This window comes from Canis lupus, chromosome 23 (assembly GCF_048164855.1).
Source record: "Canis lupus baileyi chromosome 23, mCanLup2.hap1, whole genome shotgun sequence".
NCBI lineage: Eukaryota > Metazoa > Chordata > Mammalia > Carnivora > Canidae > Canis > Canis lupus.
The window spans coordinates 41,911,500-41,927,979 of NC_132860.1; the positions used below are offsets into that span (position 1 = coordinate 41,911,500).

The 16,480-nt window shown below is 35.0% G+C and overlaps 2 long non-coding RNA genes and 1 other non-coding gene across 4 annotated transcripts in view; 2 read left to right on the forward strand and 1 right to left on the reverse strand.

Annotated features, from left to right (window-relative positions):
- Nucleotides 1-16,480, forward strand: part of LOC140615144 (uncharacterized) — a 46,390-nt gene that overhangs the window by 18,953 nt on the left and 10,957 nt on the right. Inside the window, exons 2-3 of one of the 2 annotated variants that reach the window (XR_012015824.1) lie at nucleotides 14,991-15,084; nucleotides 16,009-16,058. This is a non-coding gene — a long non-coding RNA (uncharacterized lncRNA). The remainder of the gene's footprint in view (nucleotides 1-14,990; nucleotides 15,085-16,008; nucleotides 16,059-16,480) is intronic. The other variant, XR_012015825.1, reaches the window with a different exon arrangement.
- Nucleotides 1,739-1,874, forward strand: LOC140615625 (small nucleolar RNA SNORA72). Its single transcript, XR_012016120.1, has one exon. It is a non-coding gene; the product is annotated as a small nucleolar RNA SNORA72 (small nucleolar RNA).
- Nucleotides 11,206-16,480, reverse strand: part of LOC140615146 (uncharacterized) — a 30,269-nt gene continuing 24,994 nt past the window's right edge. The window contains exon 2 of the long non-coding RNA XR_012015832.1: nucleotides 11,206-11,457. This is a non-coding gene — a long non-coding RNA (uncharacterized lncRNA). The remainder of the gene's footprint in view (nucleotides 11,458-16,480) is intronic.

Here is a 16,480-nt window from a genome sequence, read left to right on the forward strand (position 1 = left end):
ATATACCATCCCATCTTTAAAGTACTGAGATTAACTTTGTGTATCTAATAGAGATTACAATTTATTATACCATATATATTTATTATCCCTGGAATTTGCTTCACCTTTAGGGAGAAATACTGGCAGTGGTTATGCAGGACTGCACAAGTAGAAAACATACACCTCTTAATTAAAGTCAGCATTAGGGGGATGCCTGTGTGGCTCAGCGGTCTAGTGCCTGCCTTTGGCCCAGGGCGTGATCCTGGAGTCCCAGGATCAAGTCCCATATCGGGCTCCCTGCATGGAGCCTGTTTCTCCCTCTGCCTGTGTCTCTGCCTCTCTCTCTCTCTCTGTCTCTCATGAACAAAGAAATAAAATCTTAAAAAAAAATTAAAAAAAAATAAATAAATAAAGTCAGCATTAGATGTCTGAAAATAGTACCTGTATGAGTCTTACAAACACTCTAAGAGGGAAAAGACCAGAAAGTATGGATGTGTATATACATATGCACATATATTTATGTGCATGCATGTATCTATGTATAAGCATATGTATGCGTATAGACAGACGTATGTGTGTCTATGGACACATGTTTTTAATCTTTTAATTTTTCTGTTATAGTAATAATATATGTTCCTAATTTATAATCTTAAACAGTAGAAAGGGGTATATACAATATTAAAGTGCTTTCTGATCTTCCCTCCACCCTACTTCATAGAGGGGCACACTACCCCAGTTTCTGATATACATTTTTACAAATTTTTTTTAAATTTTTATTTATTTATGATAGTCACACAGAAAGAGAGAGAGAGAGGCAGAGACACAGGCAGAGGGAGAAGCAGGCTCCATGTACCGGGAGCCCGACGTGGGATTCGATCCCGCGTCTCCAGGATCGTGCCCTGGGCCAAAGGCAGGCGCCAAACCGCTGCGCCACCCAGGGATCCCCTAAATTTTTAAAAATTAATGTTATAGTTACAACTATAAACCTAAATGTCATATACTTTTTTTTTTTTGTCAGTACCATTTCTTCAACTGGAAGAACTGCCTATTTCTAGGCATCTTATCATTATAGCTGAAATTTAGCAGTTACATTACCTACTACCTCTGTTTTCCTCTCCTTTCCAAGTCTTTTTAAATTTTTTTGCCCTTCTTATAGTTATCTTTACTGTAAAATCATACACATCTCTACTTTTAGTCCATAACTGTTAAACAGTATCTACTAATGCCTTGTTATGTAAGAGGAGGAAATTAACTAATATGCAACTTCTCTCTTCTGCTTCTTGTGTTTCTGACTTTTGTCACTTATGACATGAAGTAGATATTTTCAGGATTCCATGATTTATGACATTCATGGTCTATAACTAAACTTAACTCTCCTGAATATTTAGCCTCCTATTCATTCTAAAGATAGGTAACTAATGAAAACAATACTAAGAATAGGTAAAATATATCTCTAAATTAAGAAATACTGTGATTTGACAAAAGAAAAGAAATTCAATTCTATTTCATGAAATCTTGTCATTGAGATAAGAATTTTCTACATGCCTAACTAAAGAGAATTCTCTTCTCTTATACTCAAGTATTCGCTCAAACCTTTCAGCTTATTTCAAATTATGTACACGATTTTATTATTTTTTTAGGTTTTTAAAATTTTTTAAATGTTTCCAGAGTTATATTCTTTTGTTTGTTTCTCGTTGATAAAGGAAACAAATGAAGATCTTTATTTTCCAAATCACACAATCTATTGATTAAACCTACTTTCTGAAATATTCTTGCTGTTCTAATTTTGTAATAATCAGGGCAGGCTAAACATTCACAATATATTAAGACTATGCATACTTCTCCAGATCTACTTTTTTCCCTAGGTCTGTTTTTTTTAAATGCTGGTGATAAACCAAATCTGATTTATATGAGGCAATCTATGTGGGAAATGTCTGTGACTCTAGGTATCTGATCATTCTTGAGAAATGACAGCACAGCTACTGTAATATCTTTTGAAGATAATCATTGCTAATTTAATGATTACCAGTTGCCATTAAATGAATATGGAAAAAAACCCACTTTCTTCATGCAGACAATCTTATGAATTCACTCTTTGGTCTACTTTGGATCTACTGCTTTCTAGGCCTACTGCACATTGTCATCTCTGGTTTTAATTATTTGTCTCTTTAGTTCCTACTGGATTTGTTTTAAATACCTTTTTATATCGTGGATGTATTTACCATTTTGTTCAAATGTATTTTTAAGAAAACTTTTTGAAATATCTATAAGCACATACTGAATCTGTCTGGGTTTGTTTTTTGTTTTTTTTAACTGAAAATTGGATGGATTTTGGAATGATAAGTTAAAGATAATTCAACTTTCTACTTTGAAGGCAAGGCTCCATTATCATCAAACTTGTTGGGAATGGTGGTGAAATGTGATAACAAACTGAGTTCTTACTCCTTTGGAAGCAGCTTGTTTATGTTTTCCATTCTGAAAGCTCACATAATTTCTCTTCAAATCAGAAATTTTGCCATAATACTCTAAATCTTTTTATCCTATTCTATTTGGTGGTCAGCAAATTCTTTCATATAAAAATGTCTTAAGGGCAGCCCTGGTGGTGCAGCGGTTTAGTGCCGCCTGCGGCCCGGGGTGTGATCCTGGAGACCTGGGATCGAGTCCCACATCGGGCTCCCTGCATGGAGCCTGCTTCTTCCTCTGCCTGTGTCTCTGCCTCTCTCTCTCTCTCTCTCTCTAAATAAATAAATAAATAAATAAATAAATAAATAAATAGAATAAAAATGTCTTAAGATTGTTGAGATTATATTCTTTTGTAATTTTATAATTTTTTTCTTAAAATTTGTGTCTTTGTGATCCCAGAATTTCTATTTAATATATGTAGGATTACCTGTCTTAATCCTTTGTATTTCTCAATTTCTCTCTTCTTCTCCATATTCTGAGAAAGTTCATCATCCTGTCATTCAAAATGAACAATTCTTTTTTTTTCAAAAAGAACAATTCTGTTTAAATAAAATCTATTGTGCTATTTAATCATTCTATGGATTTTTATAAATTTTAGGAATCACATTTGAAATTTCTGAGAAAGTTTACTTTTATGTAATTATTTTTTCTTCCATTGAAGTATTTACTTTTTTATTGATCATAATATTTAAAGTTCTCTTTTGGGATCCCTGGGTGGCGCAGCGGTTTGGCGCCTGCCTTTGGCCCAGGGCGCGATCCTGGAGACCCGGGATCGAATCCCACATCGGGCTCCCTGTGCATGGAGCCTGCTTCTCCCTCTGCCTATGTCTCTGCCTCTCTCTATTTCTCTCTCTGTGACTATCATAAAAAAAAAAAAAAATTAAAGTTCTCTTTTGTTCCTTAAAATGTCTCTGGTTCTTTGTGTGTGTGTATGTGTCAGTTGTTCCATTTATTCATTTTCCCTTTTGCTAGCTGTTGTGTTTCCTCAAATGTTTGATGATGTTTGATGATTCTTGATTAGACAAATTCATATTTATTTATGAACTAGGGACTCAGCAGGTAAGTAAAGAGAGATGACATGGGTTTTCCCTGTATGTTTGTTGTTCTGTTTCTATGAAGTCCTGTCCTCTATGGGAAAGATGGGAAAGATGCTTATAGAATTTGTATGGCTCATTGAATGGCAGGCAATGCATCAGGGTGACCCAGGGCAATGGTAAAGTACAAAGGACTCTTGAACCAAACTCTGTTCACATCTCAGCTCTAATACTTTGTGTGTGAATTTAAGCAAATTACTTAATATTTTTGTTCGCCAGGTTCCTTATGTCTTAGATGAGGATAACGAGACCTACCACACAGGGCTATGGTGAGAATGAAATGAACTAATTTAATTTACTTAAATAATTCAGGAAAATATTGACAATATTATGAAGATGCACGGAATGCCAAGAGTAGGCAGGTAAGCTGGGGGCTCTAGCACAGATGAAAATAAGGAGGGCTATATCAGGAATAGAGCAGTTGGCAGCCTTGTCTAGTCTTTGATCCTCCACTGCCCGCACCATGTTAAGTTTACTTTAAGTTACTTTGATCTTTTTTGTTTCTCTCTTAAGCAAAAAGACTCACAGAAGTTTTCCCCCAGGCAAACAATGTAGTTTCTACAGAAAGCAGTTTTATGGGGTTTATCCTGGGACAAAAGCTAGCCACCTTTTCCTCTGTTTGTGGGAGCCTGAAGGAGGAGAGGAGGTGCCACCTGATAAAGCTAAATAGTCGCTAATTATCTTGATTTGGGGCAAATATTTTATTTTTCTGTAGCTGCAGTGTTGGCTTTGAACCTTTTTCAAGCCCAGGAGGGAGAAGAGTCCCTGCTTTTACTGATCATATTCTTTGCTTCAACCCCTTCTGCTTTGGTTTCTCAGTCAATATAATCGCATCCAATTATAGATTGCTCTAAAGAATCAACTTCTCTGATGTGCTAATGGGAGGCAGTTTTTGTTTTCTGGGAAGCTTATGATTATGTACGTCTATGCATCCTTACTATCATTTCATAGTTAAAGAGGAAAAACAACATATGTTCGGAACTCCTACACAGATGTAAACTTAGGCAAAAATACATTGCTTCTTAAGAACAAAAATAAAATTTTGATAATTATAAGACTTTTTTTCCAGTTCATAGTAACACCCCCAAATAAATGTATTTTTCCTTTGTAAGTTCCTTTCTCCCATAAAAGTATGATTTTAAGACTTATCTTTCTGTACTCATTAGAATATAGTATGAGAAATTATGCCCTTATAAAACAACTTATAATTATGAAAATGATGTCTAAAAATATCTTTGAATTTAACTGAAAAAATGTCTGATTGACAAAATCAGATGTTATCTGTAATCCATTTCATTCTCTAGAGAAGATACTATCATTGTGGAAAGGTCATACAGGAAGAATCCAGGAGAAAGATAAAAAACAAAACAAAAAGCCTAAAAAAACAAACAAACAAAAAACAACAGATTTTTTAAAAAGATTTGTTTATTCATGAAAGACAGAGAGAGAGAGAGAGAGGCAGAGACATAGGCAGAGGGAGAAGCAGGCTTCCCACAGGGAGCCCAATGCAGGACTGGGTGGCAGATCCCAGAATCATGACCTGAGCCGAAGGCAGGTGCCCAACCACTGCACCACCCAGGCATCCCCAACCCTGAGATGTCAACCCTGGAAGAGAGGCTCCATGATTCCATACAAGATAAAATAAATCTTTTATTTATTTATTTATTTTATTTATTTTCTTTAACGTAAATAAAGAATTAAGCTGACCACTGAAGATGGTAAAAATACAGAGGGTGGAGTGAAAGTGAGTGCTAGCAAAGTGAACTTTGCATTTCTGTTCTATGTATGTGGTGAGCAAATATTGTTACATCTGAATTTTATTAGTGTGTCAGTGATATCTGGGTAATGTCTCCTTGTCACTCTGCATCATGTTCTTACTTTAGGAATCAAAGGCAAAGATGGCATGCATTTCCAGAATCACTGGAAATTACCAAATGTTATATAAATAACAGTATACACACACACACACACACACCCATTATCACATACTTTTACTATAGTATATAATTATACGGAAGTTAGTTTGACGTATCACAAAGAAAGAGCTCTGCAATAATCAGGAGACATTCTCTTTCATGTACCCCTCCTTAGCACATACACCTTGACGCTTAAGAACAAAATCATTGTTCCCATGAAGAATTCGAATGAGATTAATTTTTTTTAAGATGAGTTAATTGACCATTCCTGGTTGAGAAGGGTTAATGGTGCTGGGCTAGCATAAAATAGATCCAGTCAGCTGTGACAGCTTTTTCAAACAGCCCTGCCAACACAAAGCATCAGCTACTGAAGCTTCTCCCCTCCTCCAGCCCTTTAAACAGACACTGACCTTTCTAGCAAAAACTAAATGGGGGTGGAGGGCTGATGCATTAAAAAAACAAAACAGGATGAATTCAACAAAAACATATACAGTTGTGCCAGAGGTGGAATTTTCATCTCTATTCCCTAATTATGGTCAAGTCATTTAAGTGAGCTTTATGAAAACAAACAAATACCAGTATCCCCACATTATCCAAATTGGGGGTGAAAGATCTCCAGGTGCGAAGAATTACGGTGGCATTTCAAGATATTAAGGCCTATACAGGATTATAGGAAGCAAAATGATCGAGTAAGCAAGTACATAAAATGGACAAAGATTTCCATGTTGTGTATGTACAGAATTAGCTTTACAAAACTTTGTAGTCTGTATGTTTAGTATCTAAAACGAAATACAAATAGTGCTGATTTTGAGACTGTACTTTCCCACCGTGCGAGGCAAATTAGGGATCTCTTAATTGTAGTGGTATTTGCTCTGCTTAAATAAAAGTTTTCATCCACTGATTCATTTGACATAAACACGCTTCAGCAAGCAAAGTGAGATAGAGAAGGAGTAATAATACAAGGAAGAAAGGAGCATTCAACAGAAGCACTTGGCAGTTTATCAAGGTGCAGGTAAAGGTACCTCATCACACACACACACACACACACACACACACTTAGACATCCTACCAAATGACTGTAAAGACTATATTACTTCTTTCTTTTCCTTTCCCTCCATCCTTCCTCCCTGCAAAATGAGATGATTATTCCTGAAAAAAAATTATTTAGGCCAACTAGTTAATCCTTTGTATACTATACTCAAGGAACTGCACAGGGAAGACAAGAAAATTAATTTTCTAAATGAACACTACTATAAAATATGTTATTTTGTGTATATGCACATGATTTTAAGGCCCCCTCTTTGTGAGTGCATAAGGTTTGTACAAAGAGCCAAGCAAGCATGTCATCTTCCTGCTTCTGCTGACAGTAGGAGTAACTCTTAACAAAGCAAATGTTCTGCTGATGTCTGAGAAATCTAAAAGAGATTGACATTCTGCTCTGAAAAAAGGAAGATGTGGATTATTTTTCTTATTTTGTGTCAGCATATCTGTGAGGAACCCACTTATATCGGGCTCATGCCTTTAATTGCTCGGAATAGAACATCTGTGGTTGTCTATCACATTTTATCATACACACTGCTATCAATCACACGGGAGGATTACACCTAGTGAAGGTTTATTTGTGGATAGACTGATAAAATCAATTTCTTGGTAGTCATTAAATCTGCACATACCAGAGGTACATCTTTAGACAGAATTACATTAGAGTTATCATCTGGTTTTGCAAATACTAATTAAAAAAATAGCAATAATAATGGCTGATGTGTAAAGTACTTTAAATGCCTCATGTCACTTTGTTTTCAAATCCACTCTATGGGGCAGATACTATTATATTTCTCATTCCTGATGATGAAACAGAACTAGAGTGGTTAGTCCTTTGCAGAAGTTCAGGCAGGCAGTAACTGGCAGGGCCTGGATGGGAACTTGGACCATTTCTTCCCAGTGCTTGCATTCTAATACACTGCATAATACTACATCCTAGTAAATTTTGGCCAAGTTATTTTATGTGGCTCTCTCAAAAATGTTATAATTTTTATAATTTGTCATAGAGGAGTTCTCTGCGCTGGGGATTTTGCTGTCTCAGTAAGACTTAAGGCTATGTTGAGTCATCACTACAGAGGGCAGCCCCAAGAAGTTCCAAGCATTGAATAATGTATGCAATTGTCAAATGACTATGAAATTAATTAATCACACCTGAAATTAATATATCATTGTATGTCAACTACACTTCAATAACAAATTTTTAAATATGCATTAAATAAAATGAGATTAATTGGTAGGTGGATAGAGAGATGGTTTGATGGAAAGCTGTGACAAAGAAAGTTTAGAAAAACATTAATTGTAGGATCTGGATGATGCATAAATCAGTATTCACCTACAAACTTTTTGATTTGAAAATGTTCTTAGTGAAATTTTGGGAGAAATGAAGTTATTGGGGATGAGAAAATTGAATAAGGAAGTCACCAAAAAGCCTCCCAAAATAATGGATTTTGAAGAACAATCTGAGATAAGGCCGAATGACTTACATGACATCAGTAACAGGAGGCAGAAATGTTTTCTTCAAGGGAAAATTATAGAGATAATACAGAGATCTTGTATGGAGAGTGAGGATAACTAAAAAGAAGCATCAGACAGCCATGTGACAAAGTGCAGTATCTCAAAGTGGTAACAAAACCAAAGTTCATTCTACCAAAGGAGCTTGTCATCTTTTTATGGCATTCCAGTTACATACATAGAGATTAAATATATGTTTGTATAAAGAGTTTTCTACAGGTTTATATAAAGAATCTATATTTTATATGCAGTTAATATGCCCTTGTATGTTATACCTATATTTGTATGTTGCTATACAGAGTGAATGTTGGTGAAACATAGTGTTAGTATATAAAATCCTCTTCACTTATATGTAGAATTTCTGCATTTCTGGGTCAAATTTTATAATTAAATAATTTGGTCTACTTTGTTTTGTTACATCTCTGCATAAACGTATACAGTATTCTTATATTTAAGATGTGTCCTTCTCTTGCTCCAAGACCATGTTGACAATTTAATCCTTTCTTTTGGCTTTAGTCTTTTCACACTGCATGTGTTTGCATGCAGGGTATTTCCACCTCCAACAAAGCTGGTAAATTATAATGCTAACCAGATCTTGGCATTTCTGACATTGTCTGCTTTTGCAGACGAGCTCAGAATAGCAGTAATTTGCTAACTCTCTGTGACTGTCTCACAAACAGTATTTGGCAGGGACCAGTGGAAGTGAGTAGGGGTGGGTGCCACTGCAGAGAAAGCCCAGAGGGAAGAGCTCTTCCTCCCATTACAGAATTCATGACGTGAGAAACTAGTCATTAAACTGTGTGCACACTGCATACCGAGGCACTTCTTTCCAACAGAATTTTCTTTGCTGTTTTAAGAGCAGGAGTTCACAGTGAATCTGCAGTCCTAGAGTAAGAACTGCTGGACAAATGGCTGCATTCTATCATGTGGGCAGAAGAGGTACCAACAGAATCCAAAGAATGGCCAGTGTCATCTGAGGAACTTGTGACTGAAGGGAAATAACCTGAAATAATAAACTCTAACATTCTAGAATGTGAATAGAAAGGCAAACTCAACATGCTGAAGTCACAGAATCACTCTTTGCATATTTGTCATTACAAAACCTAAAGTGATGGGACTCTGTGTTCCTTTTACTATCAATTTGAAATACATGAATCCCTAGTCTACCTTGTGATCACTATGTGCTATTTTATATTTTTCCGATTCCTTAGAATAATCCTGAGGTTTACTGATATTTTCCACATTTTATGTAGAAGTTAACTGATACTTAGGGTGGTGAAATAATTTGTTGAAGGTCATAGAGTTATTAGTGGTGGTGGGATCCTTACCTAAATGTGTCTGAAATAATTTGTTGAAGGTCATAGAGTTATTAGTGGTGGTGGGATCCTTACCTAAATGTGTCTGAAATAATTTGTTGAAGGTCATAGAGTTATTAGTGGTGGTGGGATCCTTACCTAAATGTGTCTGATGCCAAAACCTACAGTCTTTTCATTAAGCCATATTATTTCATTGGTAGAAAGAGAAGATTACTTATTACCTGGGCTAGCTGCTTGAGTTTCCTTTAAAAATCTTCCCTTTTCAAATATTCTGCCTCCACCTCACGAGTGCTCTTTCCATAAAAGCTTTGCATTTTTGAGTAAAACTTAACACAATTTAAAATGAATATTCTGACCTTATTTAAATGGTGCATGTGATGTTAGGAAGCCCAGTTCTCTTAGCCATGTTGAGCTATAGCTAACTTTATTTCCAACATTTCAAGAACTAAAACATTTGGGACAAATCAGTGATTTTTATATGTTAACCCAAAATTTTGAAATAATTGGTATTGCATGGGCATGATTTATGTTTCATTCTATGGACCTTGGCATATTTTAACAGCTTGTGTATTACGTACTTTTCTGCTTGCCAGCCCTAAGAAAGAAAGGACATACTAATTAAAAAAAAATAACAAAAAATAACAACCCTGCAAAATCAATCCTAGAATTATGTGGCCAAAAGAAACATTGAGCATAAATTCACCAATGAAAACATTTTCAAATGTCATCTTGATGGTGAAATTTACTTCTCATGAGATTTCACTGATGCTATTCCTTGTTCTTTAAGTATGATTTTTTTTTTCTTTTTACTAAGACTTGTTTTCAATGGGAGTTAAGGCAGTTGGCTTTGCTATCATTCTCCTAGCTCTTTCTAGGACAGGTCGCCTATTATGCAGATCTCTATGATCTTCAAAAGAAGAAAATGAAAACCAAGAAAAGAATGTGGGAAAGCATTAGGGACTCATCGTTCTCTGAACTAGGCAAATTGTGACTGAAACAAAATCACAGTCAAATGCTCAGGGTTATTCTATTCTTGTAAGATTACTTCTTCAGTTTTTGAAATGTGCATTTCTTATCTTGCAAACTGCGTGAGTACAAAAGAACTAGACACTTGTCTTTCAATGTGACAAGAATTTTGGAGAACATTACCTCTTGAAAATGCTAAGCAAAATTATCAATATTAAAATGCAACTTTTTCCTAATCTAAGTTTGTTGTTGTTGTTGTTTACTGAAATGCCATCTGCAACTCTTTTTGAAATTCATTTTATCTTGCAAAACCCAGCTACTATGCTACAACCTTCCAGGTGATGCTTCTAATTGGCCATCCACACTCCCAGTCAGCTTCCACCAGAAAGTATTAATTACAACTTCCTTTTTCTTTCTCCCAGTATGTAACTGGTCCTTCTATTTAGTACTATTTCACTCTACTTTGTATTATAGTCAGGGGTAGGTCTGTTTCCTGTATCAAGGTGTAGTCCCCAAAAGTCATCTTTTTTGCCCAAGTCCACCCACCCACAAACCTTAAGTGCCTGGCATATGGTGGCAGCACAATTTTTGCTACCTTTAAATTGAATTATAATTTCCAGCTAAATCTCAGGTCATTTTTACAATGCATAAAATGCAAAGCTGAAGTTATTTAGCAAATCTGAAAGTTAAAGTTCTGTGTTCGCACTTGAGCAAAACCATCCTGCAAATTAGTTATGAAACCACTTGAAAAGCTACCTGGGAAGCTTTTTAGCAATACACACTCATGGACCTCAAACTCCATTGTGCCTTCCGATGCCCATATTCTCAATAAGATCCCCTTTTACTATTGATATACATCCAAGTTTGTCAACCACTGGTTGTAGGTAAAGCAAAAAAAAAAAAAAAAATTAAAGTACATAAGATAAATTTATTTATTTAAATATGCACTTTCATCTTTACTTGCACATAGGGCACAAAATAGTTTATCATTGACTCTTCCATTAAGATGTAAGCTGCACAGGGGATCCCTGGGTGGCGCAGCGGTTTGGCGCCTGCCTTTGGCCCGGGGCGCGATCCTGGAGACCGGGGATCGAGTCCCACATCGGGCTCCCGGTGCATGGAGCCTGCTTCTCCCTCTGCCTGTGTCTCTGCCTCTCTTTCTCTCTGTAACTATCATAAATAAATTTAAAAAAAAAATTAAAAAAAAAAAAAAAAAGATGTAAGCTGCACAAAAGCAGGACACTTCTGTTTTGTTTCCCTCTAAAACTCAGTGGTCCGGCACAGGGATAATGGACCACGTCCTAATTTTTCTCTCTCGATTCCAATCAGTGGCAAGAATGATTCTCCCGAATATATCATATAATTTCCCACTTGCAAGCCTAGAACTCCCTTTCTCTTATACAATTGTTTTCAAACTTTAATATGCATCAAAATAACTTATGGAGCTGAAAAGTATTTTGTTTTATGGGTTTACCTACGGTGACTCCTTTCCATTTGATCTTGGTCAGGGACAGCAGGGCTGCTCTGGAAGTAATTCTTTTTTTTTTTTTTTTTCTGGAAGTAATTCTTAATCACAACTAGTGTTGAAAACACTCACTTCAATTAATATAAGATAGTCAAAATATCTTGATATGGCACTCAGGATACATCAAAATTGTACCCCAATTATTGGCTATGCATGAGTCTGATTAGGCTACTTATAATTTCTTAAATAAAGAATATTCTTCATTCTTCCCAGTAATTATATGTAATTCTCCTTGGGAAAGGAGAATTACAAATATTCTTGTATCTCATCACCTGTATTCAATGAAGTTGTAATTATGGCTCAAGATCTGGTGCTAAAGGATACTCAATGCTATAAAGCCATTTCCTTCCATTAGAATTAATTACTCCTTTTATTATGCTCTCAAAGAGAGTTTAAGCTTCTTGTAGCATCCATTTCCTGTTATCATAATGTTTTTGTTGGCCTCTCCCATTTAAAGACTGTGAACTTGTTGAAGCACATATACATACATATTCACACACATGTTTCGTCTTTATATCACTATCTTTTTGAATACTAATGGACACATGATAAATGCTCAATAAATATTGGTTGAATTTCATTAAAGATGTTTTACAATCTAGCACATGCACATATTTAACAAGATAGTTGACATTATAAATGCTAATTATGAGTCTATAATAATTGGCAGTAAGTGTGTACGTATCAAACAAATGAACTTAATTACAATAGTGTGCATATTTAAAAAATAATAGTTTGGTAATTTTTGCATCTACTTTTCCAAATAGCTATAATTCCCTAATTGATTATTTTAATTCCTCTTATCAGCTAAGAGAGAAAGAGCATCCATTTATAACTTAAGTCCTCTATGACATGTATTTCCATAAAAATCAATCAAATTAGAAAGGTGAGTCTAAGTGTTAAATGTTTTAATTGGCACTTTATAAATGTTTGTTAAATGAATGATTGAATAAATTATTATTCTAGAACTATGTCTAAACTGATAAGTTGGGAGGTTACAAAGAGAAAAGATCAGTGATATGGTTTAAGCTTTAAAGAATTTTAATGTAACTTTTTGCTGTTTGTGTTTTGCAAAAATGTGATTTAAGATGCCTCAAAATAATCCAACCTATATTTGGTCATTATTAAAGGATGGAGGAATTCTTATAGCATAGTTAATTAAAAGTAATGGAAATGGATTATGCAAATTACTTTGTAATATTAAAAATCTTTTGAGGTAATGTATCTTTAAATATTTTGGAGCCAATGACAAAGTCTTCGTTTTAGATAGAGACACCATTTATAATGCTAGTGAAATTGAATTTAAAATCTACATGGGGATCCCTGGGTGGCGCAGCGGTTTGGCACCTGCCTTTGGCCCGGGGCATGATCCTGGAGACCCAGGATCGAATCCCACATCAGGCTCCCTGCATGGAGCCTGCTTCTCCCTCTGCCTGTGTCTCTGCCTCTCTGTCTCTCTCTGTGTGACTATCATGAATAAATAAATAAAATCTTTAAAAAATAAAATAAAATAAAATAAAATCTACATGGTGGGGATCCCTGGGTGGCTCAGCAGTTTAGTACCTGCCTTTGGCCCAGGGTGTGATCCTGAAGTCCCAGGATCGAGTCCCACATTGGGCTCCCTGTGTGGAGCCTGCTTCTCCCTCTGCGTTTGTCTCTGCCTCTCTCTCTCTCTCTGTATCTTTCATGAAAAAATGAATAAAATTATAAATAAATAAATAAATAAATAAATAAATAAATAAATAAATAAATTCTACATGGTTGTGGTGTTTATTTCCTATGACTCATCCTTTAGGGCAAATATCATTAAATTGTTTATCATTCTAAGATCACTGCCTTTGAAAGCACTATTTCTAATCATCCTCAAACCTATGAAAGCTATAACCTAATTTATCAACTTGAAGGAATAAAATTTTTTAAATCTATCAATCATTAATGTTGAGTGACCATAATTATCACCTAGCAAATCGCACTCATTTTATAAAAAAGGAAATAGGGACCAAGGAGATCTGTGACTCACTGAAGGTCATACAGAAAATCAATGCAGAGCTGGGACTGGAATTCAGGATCCCAGTGATTTATGCAGTGCTCTTTCGTTAACTTAAGCTGTCTTTGGTTTCTATTCCATTTGCATGGGAAAAACCGTTGACCTGATTGGTACTCAAGTCTCATCCATAATCAGTGTCTTGCTATCCTGTAGCCTCAGAATTTTCCTGAAACTCATGATGCAAGGAACAAATCATGCTGACTTACATTATTTTTACTTCAAAGTTTATGTTTGGGAGGGGAGTTTGGAAACAAATATTAGCTTAAGTTAACTCTAAGAGTATGCCTGGAGGGGGAGGGTTTCCACATTTTACATTATGCATACCACTATTTGTTGCATATTTTGAAGCAGTAACTACTATGCCACTTTGGAATAAAAATATTTAAATTGAGATAAACAACAATAGAAAAAGTTTATACTTGCTTGGAATCCCTATCCCTGGGTTAATTTTTGTTAATATGTTAGATGGTTTGCTTCTTGTAGAAACTCATGGAAGAAATAAGAATTTAGGAAAAATCCCTCTGTTTTTGCACTGCATTTTATTGTATGATATCACAAATACTCCATTAACTATATAAATATTTATCCTAAGTCTTTAATATCTTTTTCTTTATTGGTTCTTTCCACTCATCCTGGAAATATAAGGTAGTCTCATTCTGGAGCAGTTAAAGGAAACCAAGCACCCATTCCATCTCTTATTTACCCCTCCCCCATCTCCTGAATCACTGGCTATTAAGGACCCTGGCACTACCTTATGTATTTATATATCCTTAGAGCATGGAATGATGCCTAGCAAATAGTGAGCAAACAAGAAACACTTCCTAAGTACTCTCCTATTAAACTTTAGAATGTTTGATTTCTCTGTGCTGTTCACTTCTGCTAGTTAATATGAACTTGCAAATAAACCAAGACAATGATGCAATTAAACAGAAGCACCTTATAAAATAAGCAGGGGTTTCGGATCACTTCTCTGAACTTGAAAGAGTTTTATATTTATTAAGATGGAGAAGAGCAATTTCAGATTTCCAATTAGGCACTCTCATAGAATCACTGACTTTCCCTTATCAGAAAGTATCAAACCAAAATTTAAAATGTTTTGTAAAATTCTTTGGTTAATATCAATCTCTCCAGTAGCATGAAAGCTTTATGAGGACTAGAAAACCACCCAACTTGTTTCATGTTGGACTGAAGTTTCCTTGGAGACAAGGACTCTGCCTGGCACAGCGTAAGAGCTCAACAATTAATCTATTGAATGAATGAATGAACTTAGAAGATTTCAGGAGCTCACAATTCTAAAATTAAAAATTAAATTTAGAAGGGGATATTCAGTATATCTGGCAATTAGACTAAATGTTGTACAGGGAATTTAGAGAACTTTCTGATGACTCTTGTGAATTGAATAGTATCTTACCCTTGAAATCGATTCATTTATAAATAAATTCATTAGCAAATAATTTCAAATATACAAAAGCTTTCATATGGATAGCTTTTCAAAGAGATTGTGTAAGCTTTCCCTTCTTTCCCTTTTTTCATTCTTTTAAGCTAAAAGCTGAGAGTGACAGAACCATTATTTCCTTATGTCTTAAAACCAAGTAAGTTATATCAAACTGTACTCTGTTCAGGGTAGAAAATAAATACTTTTGCTCTGTGCTGTGGATTTACATTAAAGCTATAAAACACCAAGATTTACTCTGAATCTATAAATTAGACCAAAAGCTCTTCCATCCTGTTTTTGGAACTAGTGTTTGCATTTGTCATGTTCTAGTCTATTTCATCTCCAACAGATCTGTGAGCCATGTAACAGTGAAAATACACACACACTCTTTTTGTTTTAAGACACTATTATTTTGCTGCAGTTCTGTCAGGATTTCTATAATATTCCTTTAAATACAAAAAAAATGCATACACATATTATTTCATGTTTCAAAAACTGAATTCCTCTCTTAATGCATAGGAATAGGAATTGTCTTAATATCTTTACCTTTGGTGTCTTAGTGCTTTATTTTCATCTTTAAAATACTTTTTTTCCGTTTTATTAACTTATTTTGAAGGGTATATACATTTACGTGGGTGTGGCTGAGAACTGTTCTTAATATTCAAATATGATTATTTGTAGTTGTGATACTAACTAGTCTTTTTGGTATCCTAGAATCTGACTAAGAAAATCCAGTACACAAACTGCATTGGTTTCCACCATCTGTAAGTGAGAAGAATATTCTTTTATTGGTACTTGTATCTATGATCTTCTGAGCCTTGAAATGTTTGCAAAAATCTTCAGAGTAATTATCTATGTCTTACATTCAGTTTTCATTCAAGTTCTCTTCTCGTAATGCCATAATACTGAACACTAGTCTATCTTTTCATGTAAAAGGCCCACATTTTATTAATTATGGCAAAGTTCTTTCATTGAGGGTTTTTCATCTGGGTAGTTGGTGGCATTCTGGGATTATTGAAGAAGATGGTTAACTTCACGAACATGGAGAAAAGATTTTAAAAATTCTTCTTGGAGCTAAATAACTGAAATAAATCTACACTAATTGGAGACAAAATTTATACTAGGCTGTCAAGAATATTTTCATGAGTTATAATTTCATTGATGATATTAACCCAGTTAAAGGACA